This window comes from Acomys russatus, chromosome 1 (genome assembly GCF_903995435.1).
Source record: "Acomys russatus chromosome 1, mAcoRus1.1, whole genome shotgun sequence".
Taxonomy (NCBI): Eukaryota; Metazoa; Chordata; class Mammalia; order Rodentia; family Muridae; genus Acomys; species Acomys russatus.
Genome location: NC_067137.1, coordinates 99,753,703 through 99,765,958, shown reverse-complemented (window position 1 = coordinate 99,765,958; position 12,256 = coordinate 99,753,703). Strand labels below are relative to the sequence as shown.

At 40.4% G+C, this 12,256-nt stretch overlaps 1 non-coding gene across 1 annotated transcript; it reads right to left on the bottom strand.

Annotated features, from left to right (window-relative positions):
- Positions 1 to 11,713: 11,713 nt before the first annotated feature.
- Positions 11,714 to 11,846, bottom strand: LOC127197371 (small nucleolar RNA SNORA17). The gene has a single exon (XR_007831662.1). It is a non-coding gene; the product is annotated as a small nucleolar RNA SNORA17 (small nucleolar RNA).
- Between the last annotated feature and the right edge of the window lie 410 nt (positions 11,847 to 12,256).

Here is a 12,256-nt window from a genome sequence, read left to right as displayed (position 1 = left end):
TATTATTTAGTTTTACATTTGTTGAACAAAGATACAAAAACTCCCATTTAAAAACATCCGGCTAGTTCTGGTGGCATGTGCCTGTGACTACAACTACTCAATGACCTGAGTCAGAAGGACCACAAGATCAAAGCCATCTGGACTATATAATGAGATCTTGTCTCAACCATAAAATAAGGGAGGGTGGGGATATAATCTTGTGATAGAGCATCTGCCTAGCATGTGTGAGGCCTCAGATTCAAAGCTTCATATCACAAGACAGAAATAAAAGCAAAACCTGAAACAAGCAACAGCCCAGATAAAACATTTGTGCCACCATTACCATCAAAACATCCATGTTGACTTTGATCTTCATGGGTACAGATTGGTTGGTAATCAGTTTGGCTGATCTATAACATATAAATGAAGCATACAGTTTAATAGTACTATATGACCAATTGGTCGTACTTACAGCTTTGCACTCACTGAAAGGGAATTTGTAAAATTATTAGTTACCAGGAAGAAAATAAGTTTTTTTCAAAGTAAGCATTTAATAAGGAATTTTTGTGATAAAGAAGGCTAATTTTTAAATCATTTAAGAATGTAGGAGAGGGGAGGTGGTGAGTGCAATGCAAGTACAACCTGATTATTTCTGTTTTGCACCATAGTTTTCTATCCTAGATATACTCATGATGCTGAGATATGTCTGGTATATAGTAATTATGGAACACTGTATAGTTCTTTGAATTGTGTTAAAACAAGATATTGAGGACTTTCTCCAATGAAAACAATGAGAAAAGTTGTCGAGTGGATTCAGTGTAGAGTATGTCATGTTGGGGGTCCAATGGCACCATTTAAACATTTTGTATATGATTATTTGCCTGCATTGACAGCACATAGATGTCCACAGAGGCCAGAAGAGGGAATCATATTCCCTGGAACTGGTGTTGCAGATGATTGTGAGTTATTTTTTTTTATTTTTAAATTTTATTTTATTAATTTATTCTTATTACATCTCCATGGTTATCCCATCCCTTTTATCCTCCTATTCCTCCCCCCATCCCATTTTCCCCTTACTCCCCTCCCCTATGACTGTGGCTGAGGGGGACTTCCTCCCCCTTTATATGCTCATAGGGTATTGAGTCTCTTCTTCGTAGCCTGCTGTCCTTCCTCTGAGTGCCACTAGGTCTCCCCATCCAGGGGACATGGTCAAATATGGTCACTTATATCTGCATACTAGCCCAAGGGGCATGTCCCATGAAAGTCTTCACTTACCAGGAAACTGGGACAGAGGGGAGGATATCCTATTGGGACTCTAGATGAGAGAAGCATGGGAGAATAGCAAAGTGGAAGGATCCAGAGGATCCTAGAAACCTACAAGAAGAACATTATGATAGGCAGATTTGGGCCCAGGGGTCCCACTCAAACTATGGCACCAGCCAAGGACTACTCAGGCCGTAAACTTCAAACTCCAGATCTAGCCAATAAACAGGACATTCTCCACAGTTGAGTGCAGAGTGGGGTATGACTTTCACACGTACTCTGGTGCCTCATATTTGATTGTGAGTTATTATGGCTAAGAACTAAAGCGGTGTCTTCTGGAAGAGCAGCCAATGTACTTAACTACTGAGCCATTTCTCTAGTTCCCACTGGAGCAACATTAAGGCACACACATGGAACACCTAGGGATTCCACATGTCTTTCCATTTTAGTAAGTGCTCTGGCTGGTATTGTTAGCAAGGGGCAACTTTATTGTCTATGGGATGAAAGAAATATAACCATAGTACCATGAAAGAACATTGTAGGTGGGATCTGAAACTTTCATGTGTAAGCAAAGCTAATTTATGAAACTTCACCAAGAATCAACTTCTAAGTCAATTAAGGCATGAAAATAATAAATTCTAGCATTGTGGTGAGAAGTTAACTAAAATTAGAAACATAAGGTTCTGTTTCTAAATACTCCTGAAAATCCTAGCACACAAGACTTGTTTGGTTGGTCTGAGCTTCCCTCTGGTCTTTCAACATGGCTGGACTGCAATGAACTCAAAAAATGTATTGACCTAAAAATTAAGACTTCCTCTATGTCCATTTTCCATACTTTTTATGATTTTTAATCACAAATACATTCTAATTACCTAAAACTTTGAAAATAGAGACATATTAAAATATTTTGCTTACTCTCGTACATTCAGAGACACATATAATAAATATTGTCATTGGTACTTCACTTGCAACTACACTGCCTCTATAGTGTCCATCAGAGTGTCTTGCATAGCAGTGGGCCAACTGGAGATTCAAGGGGCTGTCCTTTTCCTAAGAAGGCAAAATGGCACATTTCCTTTGTGAAACTTCAATGACTGATTTGGAACAGGACTTGGCATATTCTCTGGTCTCTCTATTCTTTTTTCAGTCTCAGGCAGATATTTATCCCCTCAAGGTTTCATGTGTTTCTAAGGTATATGTCAAATTATCTCTTCATGATAGAATAAATCCAATGTCAATGAAGTTAATCATTTTCAAACTCAATTTTATTACTTTTATTTACTTAATTTTAAAAATTAAAGTTGATTCTTCTTTTTTTCCCTTCCTGCCCCCATCTTCCTGCTTTCAGAGTGACATGCTGGTTTGGAAAAGAATTAGGGATGGTGGACTCTGGGTTGATGCTCTGATTTGTGTTCCTATTTTCTTGTCTTACAACAAAGAGTATGATTCCATTGCCCTTGAGAAATAGGGAAATGGTACCAGCTTTCTTTGTTATGGGAATGAATTGAGAATTCCCCAGCTTGTAGCCACCATATTTCAGGCAGTCACTCAAGTGCATACACTCTGTTTGTATCCATATGGCAACGACCAAAAAATGGTGTGCATAATATTAACAAGTACTTCTATTGATCTAACATCAAAAACTAACAAGATTGACTTTATTCTTTTAAAGTTTAACTTATTGTTGTGTGTGTGTGTAGATATGTGTACATAACATATGAGAGTATGGGTGTGTGCAGATTATGGCAGGAGTATGTGGAGGTCCAAGGAGTGGGTTCTCTCCTGCTACTGTGGGTTAAAGATAATGAATTCAGGGTATCAAACTTGCGTGGTAAGTGATTTCACCTGCTGAGCCATTTGCAGGCATGACTTTTCTCTTTGATTGTGGTGTCTGCTCTCACATTCTGCCTATCCATCCTCAATCATTCTGGATGCGGTTCTTCAGAGTAAACCTATAAAGACAAAATTCTCTAACCACTAAAGCTTTTGTGGATTTTCACAATCTTTTTTTTTTAAACTATATTCTCATCCAGAAATTCAGCAGCCTGAGTTAGGTGAAGGGGGATCAGTTGTTCTATAGTTCACCTTGCCCATGTTACCATTTCCCCTCAGTTTATGTACCTAAACACACAATGTTAGTAATAACTGTTATGTGGTGCTTAAATGAGCTCCTAAACATCTGGGGAATGTAATATTCACCATGAAATATAATTGTAAATCCTTTAGAAATGTGGTAAGACTTCTGTGTCTTTCTACAGAAAGACAATTTTCTTTTTTATTATTTAATTAATGTATTCAGATTACAACTCAATTGTTATCCCATCACTTGTATCCTCCCGTTCCTCCCTCCCTTCCTCTCCTCTAGGCCTAAGACCAAGGGTGTCCTCCTCCCCCACTATATGGTCATAGGCTATCAAGTCTCATCTTGGTAGCCTGCTTATTCTTTCTTGACAGTACAAGTAGTGAACATTGAACCTCTACTCTGATCTAGCTAATGAACAGAACATTCTCCACAGTTATGTGGAGAGTGGAAACTGACTCTGACATGAACTCTGGTGTGCCGTATTTGACCACTTACCCTTGGTGGGGAGGCCTAATGGCACTCAAAGACATTTTCAAAGTCAGAAGAAGCTGTTTTTTTGTTTGTTTGTTTGTTTTATTTATTTATTTATTTATTTTGACTCTGTGTGACTTTGGTAGTAAGTGATTTGCTCTCACTGAGTCTTAGCTTTATATGAATTAAATGAAATGTCAGACTCAGCCTGCTGAAGACAGAACTTATCATCTTGTAGTCATTCTATATCACTCTTTCTTGCTTTCAATATAACATCAAAATGTTTTCTTACTTCAGCGATATAATATTTGTTCATTTATCACAACATGAACATTGTGGCCCTCATTTGACCAAGGTGCGACACAAAGAGCCAAGCTTTTTATACTCATAGATAAAGAGCTAAAGAATTTATTTCAAAATAGATGTTTCATTGAAAATTGTTTCAAACAATAAACATTTATTGGCATTGGATTAATAATATAAGTGACATAGAGGCATAAAAATGAGGACACTTTAATGATCTTGAATTGAAAAATAGCTTGATCACAAAACAACTCAGATATCATAGTAAAATTTGTCATATTTAAGTGTTCTGGCTGGGCTGGAAAGAAGGCTCAACAGTTAAGAATACTTGTTGCTATTTCAGAGGATCTGGGTTCAGTTCCAACCACCCATATGATGACTCAAACCATGCATAATTTGACTTCTAGAATCTGATACTCTCTTCTAACTTCTATGGCTACCACGCACCCACATAGTACAAATAGATGCATAAATTCAAAGGAAAGTAAAATCTATAAAATCCAAAAAATAAGCCAAAACTCTGAAAGTTTATTTATCATTTGAAATCAATGACTAATGTACTTAATATGTGAGATGCTTTTAAAAATTTGAGTTGAGAAGATATAAAAATTTATTATAATGAGGAAAGAGCACCAGAGAACAAATAGGTAGGTGGCTGTTCTTGTTAGCTTTAACTGTCAACTTGACACAGTCTAAACTCATCTTGGAAGGGAGGCTCAATCCAAGGATTACCCAGATCTGAGTCAGAGCAGCCCATGAGCAGATCTGTAGGGTTTTCTTGATTGTTACTGTTTGTAAGAGTGTCCACCCAGCTGTAGGTAGCTTGATTCACAGGCAGCTGGTTCTGCATCATGTCAGAAAAATAGCTATGCATGAGCCTACTGTGTAGCAATCAGCCTTCCTCCATGGCTTTTCTTTTCAGTTTTGACCTGCATTTTTTTCAGTGATGAACTATAAGTGACGGAGAATGAAATGGACCCTTTTCTCCCTGTAAGTTGCATTTTGATATGGTTTTTGTCACAGCAACAGGATGCAACTAGAACAGAAATTGGTACCAGAGAAGTGGGATGTGGCTGTGATAGATCTGACTATAGGCTATTATGCCTTGGACTGTTTGTGGAAGGATGGTGGAAACATTTGATACTTTAGGTTGGAAAACCTGTTGTGTGCTATGGGTTGAGCTGAAAGACAGATTTTTGTTGGAGATCATAAAAATGCTGAGAGAAATGCAGATGATGGAGGCCTGGGTTATGTGGCTTCCTATGGAAGCACAGATTATCTAAATGTGAGATGGCGATATTTGTGGGTTTTGGCTAAGAATTTTTATGTGCTTCCTGATCAGCATGTGTGTGTGTGTGTGTGTGTGTGTGTGTGTGTGTGTGTGTGTGTGTGTGTGTGTGTGAAGTCACCTGTGACTGGTAGAGATCAGCACCATTGAGGTGAAGTCTCCCGTCCCTTTTGTCCTTCACTGGGACAACCAGACAGTATTTCCTCAAAGTCAGCACTCAGAAGCCATGGTCCAGGGAGCTGATATTACATTTCAAGTTCATAGCAGAACTAGGCAATGTGTAATGCCGACATGGTATTAGCTTAAAAGGATGAAAGGTGTAAGATTGGAGGCATCTTGGAGAGCTGTTGAGGCCTGATACAGTGTGGCAGGACCTGAGCCCCTGAGGAAAAAGCACAAGAGTCCTTTAGTACAGGGGCAGCCTCAGTTGTAAAGAGACCCTAGAAGAGATGACAGGACTTCAGGACACACACCAAGGACAGTGGCAGATGTAAATTGAAGTGTATGAGACAAGCTGTGTGTGCTGCAGGTGACAGAGCCAAAATGGTGCATGGCCTAATGATTTGTTTTTTCCTTCTCCCTCAGGTAAAGAAAGGTTTTTATTGGGGGTGAGAGAACACATATGTACAGCAAGTGCACATAGAGAAAGACCCTCCCCAAAGCAGAGTGAGGCTCAGAATCTGAAGCCTCAGCTCTTTGTAAGGGCTGGAGGATTGTAAGGCCTTTGTAGAGTCTTCCTCCCTAATTTAGGTTTTATAAGTTTAAAGAAAGACAGGATGGGCGATTGGGTCACTTCTGTTGTGCAACAATGCCCTGATATGGCAGTGAACTTGTTGAGACATTCTAGCAGAGAGGATTTCTAGTGGCAAAAGCTCACAAAGTCATTGTTTTAGGCTACCAGGCTTTTACTCAGATCGCCATGAGAGTGAAGAAAAAGCTAGTCATCCTGGAAGTTTATGATCTTGTAGTATATTCATGTCTCCTTTTCCACTAATGGACTCCTCTGTGATGTACAAGTATAGTAGACAAGAGTGAAAAAGAAACCGTTATTTTCCCTAATTCCTACAATGAAGCCAGATTACTCCTCCCTCTTCCTCCAGGAAGAATAAAACTGCCCTCTCTCTGTCTCTGTCTCTGTCTCTGTCTCTCTCTGTCTCTCTGTCTCTCTCTCTCTCTCTCTCTCTCTCTCTCTCTCTCTCTCTCTCTCTCTCTCTCTCTCTCTCTCTCTCTCTCTCCCCTTTCTCCCTGTAAGAATGATAGTAGTACTAATGGACTCACGTTTTGTATGTTATGGGTAATACGTCACTCCCATATCACGTCCCAAGGATGCATGGCCAAGCTTTATGAAGCCAGAGGCTTTGCAATGAGTGAGCCCTGGGTACAGGCCATTGAGCTTCAGAATTTAAGTTTACACTACTGTGTATGGGTTTTGCTTAAACGTGCTTGTTCTAATGTCCTGGGTATTATTCTTTGGAACACTAAAGTATGTAGCTTAGTTTTGATTTTTACAGAAGCCCACAGTTAAGAGACTTTTTTATAAAGGGGAACTTGTATTTTTAAAGCATGAGCATTTATAAAGACTGTGAGACTTTTAAAAGTTGGACTTTTAAAAAAAATATATATTATGATATTAACATCAGATGTGGGTGGTAAGGAAGGGAAGGTTATGGTTTAAAAGTGATTATCTAATGTGTCAAGTTGAGAAGGGGTGAAGTTAGCTTCGCCTGTCAACTTGATGCAGCCTTAAGTCACTTGGGAAGGGAGTAGCAACTGAGGAGATCTCTCAAGGTATGTCCGTGGGGGACTGTTCTGATTATTAGTTGACTTAGTAGGGCTCAACCCACAATTTCCAGGGCAGGTAGTCCTGGGATGTAGAGAAAATGCTAGCTAAATTTTAGCCAGCAAGCAGATTTCCCCACAATTTCTGCTTTATGCTCCTGCCTTCACTCCCTTAAATGGTATATTGTAACCTGTGAGTGAAATAAGCCTCATTGAACAAGCTGGCTGGCCTGACTAGACAAAATGATGAACTCTAGATCAGCTACAAAGTAGAGCACAATAAAGAAAGATACCCAACATCAAACTTGGACCTTCACATGTAGGCACATATATGTGCATCTGCGTTTGTACAAATGTGAGCATGTGTATAAACACACTCACACAGAGAAACAAATACATCATACATACAATACCCACTTATATACAAAATAAAAAAAAAGTTCTGTATGAGGATCCAATATTAGTTTCATAGCACCTTAGTTATGAATTTTGGGCGTAAATGCATGCTTTCTATTCAGGAACATGGGCATGCTTCCTGCCTCTTGTTGGACTTTAACTTAAAGGATGCCTCGCTCTGTCAATTTCTGAAGGTGCCTAAGTTCATAACAATATGTTTTTTTTTTTATCATGCACACAGCTTGACACCTTCTACTGCAGAGGATACACTGTGATTGAGCAAGGAATTAAAAACAATCTCATCTCCTCCTGGGTATTTCATACTTCCCACCTCGGTGGTATCATTGTCTTCATGAATCTTTCATTGCCTCAGAGTTGGGTAATAGAGTGGGGTAGATCAGGACTGAAGATTTCCTAGGAGAGACGTCTGTAATCAGTGGATGGGCTGAAGGCAATTGCTATGCATGATATAATCCCCATACAACAGTCCACAGAAAGACCCAAGTAAGGGTAAAACAGACTCTCCGCAGCATGGGCACCACTTATCCGTGATTGCGCAGTTCTTGGATTGTGCACCCTGGAATCCAAGAGCTGTGATACGAATAGAAAGACTTCAGGGCAAGGCTTTGAGAAGCAGGGAACTTGATGTAAGGCTCTCTGCAAGTCTCTTGTCATGATTGAGATCAAAGTGTTGAATGTTCCTCTCTTCTTTCTAAGAGATGAGCCAGGAAATTATTTTCCAAGTCTCACCTCAAGCAATCAGTTCAAATGCTTTTCTGAATATTTTAGGTTATGATGGTTTTTGAACTTTTCTATGCTGCCACTGAGAGCTCCTTGCATTGTTTTTAGGATGAGTCTATTTACCTCTTTTTCAGGATCTTCCACGGACTCCCAGTTCATTTTTCCTATTGCAGACTAAAAGCCAAGTTAAACACATTTTTATAATATTCACATTACCTATTTCATAATTGATAGTTACTTCTATTGACTAAGCCACTGATTTAAGACTTCCTAAGTTTTAATGTATGAGCTTCCATAAATTACTATAATAGTATATATTTATTTTGAGAGATGGCCTCAGATTCACTGAATAGCCAAGTGTACTTGATCTACTGATCTTTCTGCCTCCTCCTCCCCTTCTTCCTCCTCCTTCCTCTTTTTTCTTTGAGACACGATTTCTCTGTGTAGCCTTGGCTGTCTTATACTCACTTTGTAGACCAGGCTGGCCTTGAACTTACTGACATTCACCTGTTTCTGCCTTTCTGAGTGTTGGGATAGGCGTGCACCACTGTTCCTGGTGTGCCTGCACTTTTTAAGTGCTATTATTATAGGCATGTCCTACCATGCCTTACTTGTTAAGCTCCTCTGATTTTTTAAAAAATTGCAGTTTGAAATTACTCCAATTATTTTGCTGCGTATATTCATGAATATTGGTAGCTCTGTGTTTCATTTTTCTTCCAATCTCATCTTTCTCCTATACTTGAGAGAATGCTGCTACTGGTAGCCATTTATCAGAAACTTTGGCTCAAACTAGTTATAAACTGGTGAGTGTGAGGTATTCTCACAATTTCCTAAATCTCAACAGCCTCTTTGTGAAATGCAGATGATAGTTCTACCTCATGGAGTCACAAGAGCATTGAATATAATAGTGCTTAAATATGGGGTAGAGAAATAGCTTGTTGCTTAAGAACATGTGCTACTCTTCCAGAGGACCTGAGTTCAACTCCCAGTACTCATATCAGATAGCTCACTGCCACCTGTAACTCCAACTTGACAGGCATCTGGCACCTCTGGCCTTTGGGAGCATCTGTACTCGTGTGTGCATACCCCTCCCCCATACATATAATCACAAGCAATACAAAGAAATCTGAAAAATGTACATAGAGCTCTTAGTGTACTGCTTGTGTTAAATATTAGCTATTGGTATGATTATTATCTCTTTTCTTAGATATTCTTTTCATATAATTTGTATTTTGTTGTTCATATTCCCTTGACAACATGTTATAGATATACTCATGCAAACATTCTTTCCTTACATTTTTATTTTCTAGTTATATTTCTATTTTCTTGCTCTGAACAGTATACAACATTAAGATGTTCAATATTAAAATGTCAAGAATTTTAGATTCTCTCATCTTTGGAAGCATTGTGGTGACCACAGCCTCAATGCATATATATATGTTTGTCGTAAGCATATATATATATGTCAAATAACATTTTAAATAACATTTTAAAAGGTTTTATTTTTGGTTCATTTTGATTTTCACATCATGCGCTCCAATCCCACTCACATCCCCCTCACCTTGTACGTGCCCACCACTCTTGCAATCTCCCTTGCAACAGAGAAGAAAATTTTGTTGTAGAAGCTATACTGTGTACAGTGTGTCTCATAGCATCACCTTTGTCTACACTTCTTTGCTTGCAAACTTTTGTTGCAATCACTCATTGGTCTGGTACAAGGTCTCTGGCTTCTGCTAAGTCCTCACCAGGACTCCTTTCAGATATCCTGTTGTGGCCCTATGTCATGGACCCTGTAGTTTAGATCTGTAGGATCAGCCCCTTCATGCACTCCAGCAGTTCATTAATGGGGTAGGTGTTGGGTAAGACAATCAAAGCCCTGGGTCGGGGCCTCAGAGGTATCTGAGTTGGTTAGTCTGCCCAGAGGGGCTGACTCACCAGTAACCCTGGAAACCAGAGCCAGCTCTACCCTGCTGCCCAGGTGAGGCACAGGGTCCGCTCTCCTGAGTGTTGCAGCTGGTGAGGGACATGGCCAGTTCTCTTACTCTTATGACCTGTGGCCAGTTCTTCTGCCTGCCATAGATGGCAATGGATGAGGGAGAGTCATCTGCTATGGATAGTGAGGGATGAGGGATGGGAGGAAGGCATCTCTCTCTATCAACACAATTGCCCAGCAATTGTGGCTGGCTCTTCTCCACTCCTGCCCTCTAGGTGGGGTTACCTGCAAATCCCACATCCAGGGTCAGCTCCATTGTGCTGTTCAGGTGAGGAGCAGGGCTTGTTCTCCTGAGTACTGCAGAAGATGAGGGGTAGGGACAGTTCTCCCACTCTGATGTCCTTGCAACCAGCTCTCTTCACTGCAGTAGGTGGCAAGGGATGAGGAAGGCATCTCTATCCCCTCCCCTAATGTCACTCACTGCAGACAAGTGGCAGGACTAGCTCTCCCATGCTTATGTTCTCAGAGCCAGCTCACCTGTGTCCTTGCTACCAAGGTCAGCTCTACTGTGCTGCCCAGGTAGTGAAATGTGCAGGACTCACTCTTCTGAGTGCTGCAGCTAATGAGCAGCAGAGACAACTCTCCTGCTCTTGTGACTCCAGGGCCAGTTCTCTTGCCTACCGCAGGTGGTAAGGGGCAGTGGCAAAGGAGGATATCTCTCCTTCATCCATGCTGCCACAGGGAGATAATTGGTACGGCCAGCTCTTCCATGCTTGTATCTTTGGGTCTGGCACACACAGCTTTCTAAATGTGTAGGACTCACTCTCAAGAGTATTGGAGCTGGCTAGGAGCTGAGTCAGCTCTTTTGCCCCAAGGCCAGCTCTCCCATGATGTCCAAGTGCAGGGTGGGGTCCAGTTCAGTTCAACCATGGTCTCTGGTGTCATTACTGACTACTCACACCAGGCCGTTCCTCCCTACCCTGGAGACTTCCCATCTGCTTTTCTTCACTGTGCCCACATTCTTCTGTTTCTCTTTCTCTTCCATTTCTCCATCACTTACTTGCTCCTTTTAGCTGTTCCCAGGGTCTCTGAGGGTTTGGGGTCATATCAAGAGTATTCTCCGGACTTTTATTATGATACCAAGAAGCAGGGATCATCTTGGGCATGGCCGGCCCCATTAGGCCTTCTAGGCATGAGACTAGTGATCATCTCTAACTAGCTCCTCATCTGGACCCCACAGCTCTGGTCTGGTAGTCATCTCTCTCAGCCCACCTGAGGGGCCCTTTGCAAAGGTCATGTGTCTCAGTCTCACTCTTGCCCTGGTCTGGGTCCAGGGATGTTTTTTGTTTGTTTGTTTGGTTTTTTTTGTTTTTTGTTTTTTTCTTTTTCTAGTCTCCAGTTTGCTCCCAGTCCTCAGACCCACCTGGAACGGCCTGATGCTGGACTGGTGAGTGTTTCAGGCTTGCTTTTTTCAGGGAGAGTTAGGCTATTAATCATTCAGATGTTCATAGGTCAGAACACTGAGCATATACATAACGTCTCTCCTTTCTGCCACCTACTGATGCACATGTGGACACAGCAGCCATACCTGCAATGCCTCTAGGGGCAGGAAGATTGCATTTTTGAAATGACATGAAATCCCATAGTACACTGCTCTAGTTTACATATAAAACTATGAATTTTAAAAGATAAAACTGAAATTTATCTATGAACATAGATTTCAGAATTATTTCACTATAATTGAATATTTCACTTCATTTTTGGAGTGCCAACTATTGTTCACTTTTCAGTCTTTTCCTTCAAAGACCATTGTTTCATTTTCTCTAAGAGACACAGTGACATGCATATATACACACACAAATATACAAATGTGTAATACACACACACATACACAAATATATATATATATATATATATATATATATATATATATATGAGTGTTTATGTCCATAGTATTATTCCAATGACAAAGTGTGTGTGAGGGAGGTATTAAGGGTTCAGTTAGCTCTTCTCCCTGTCA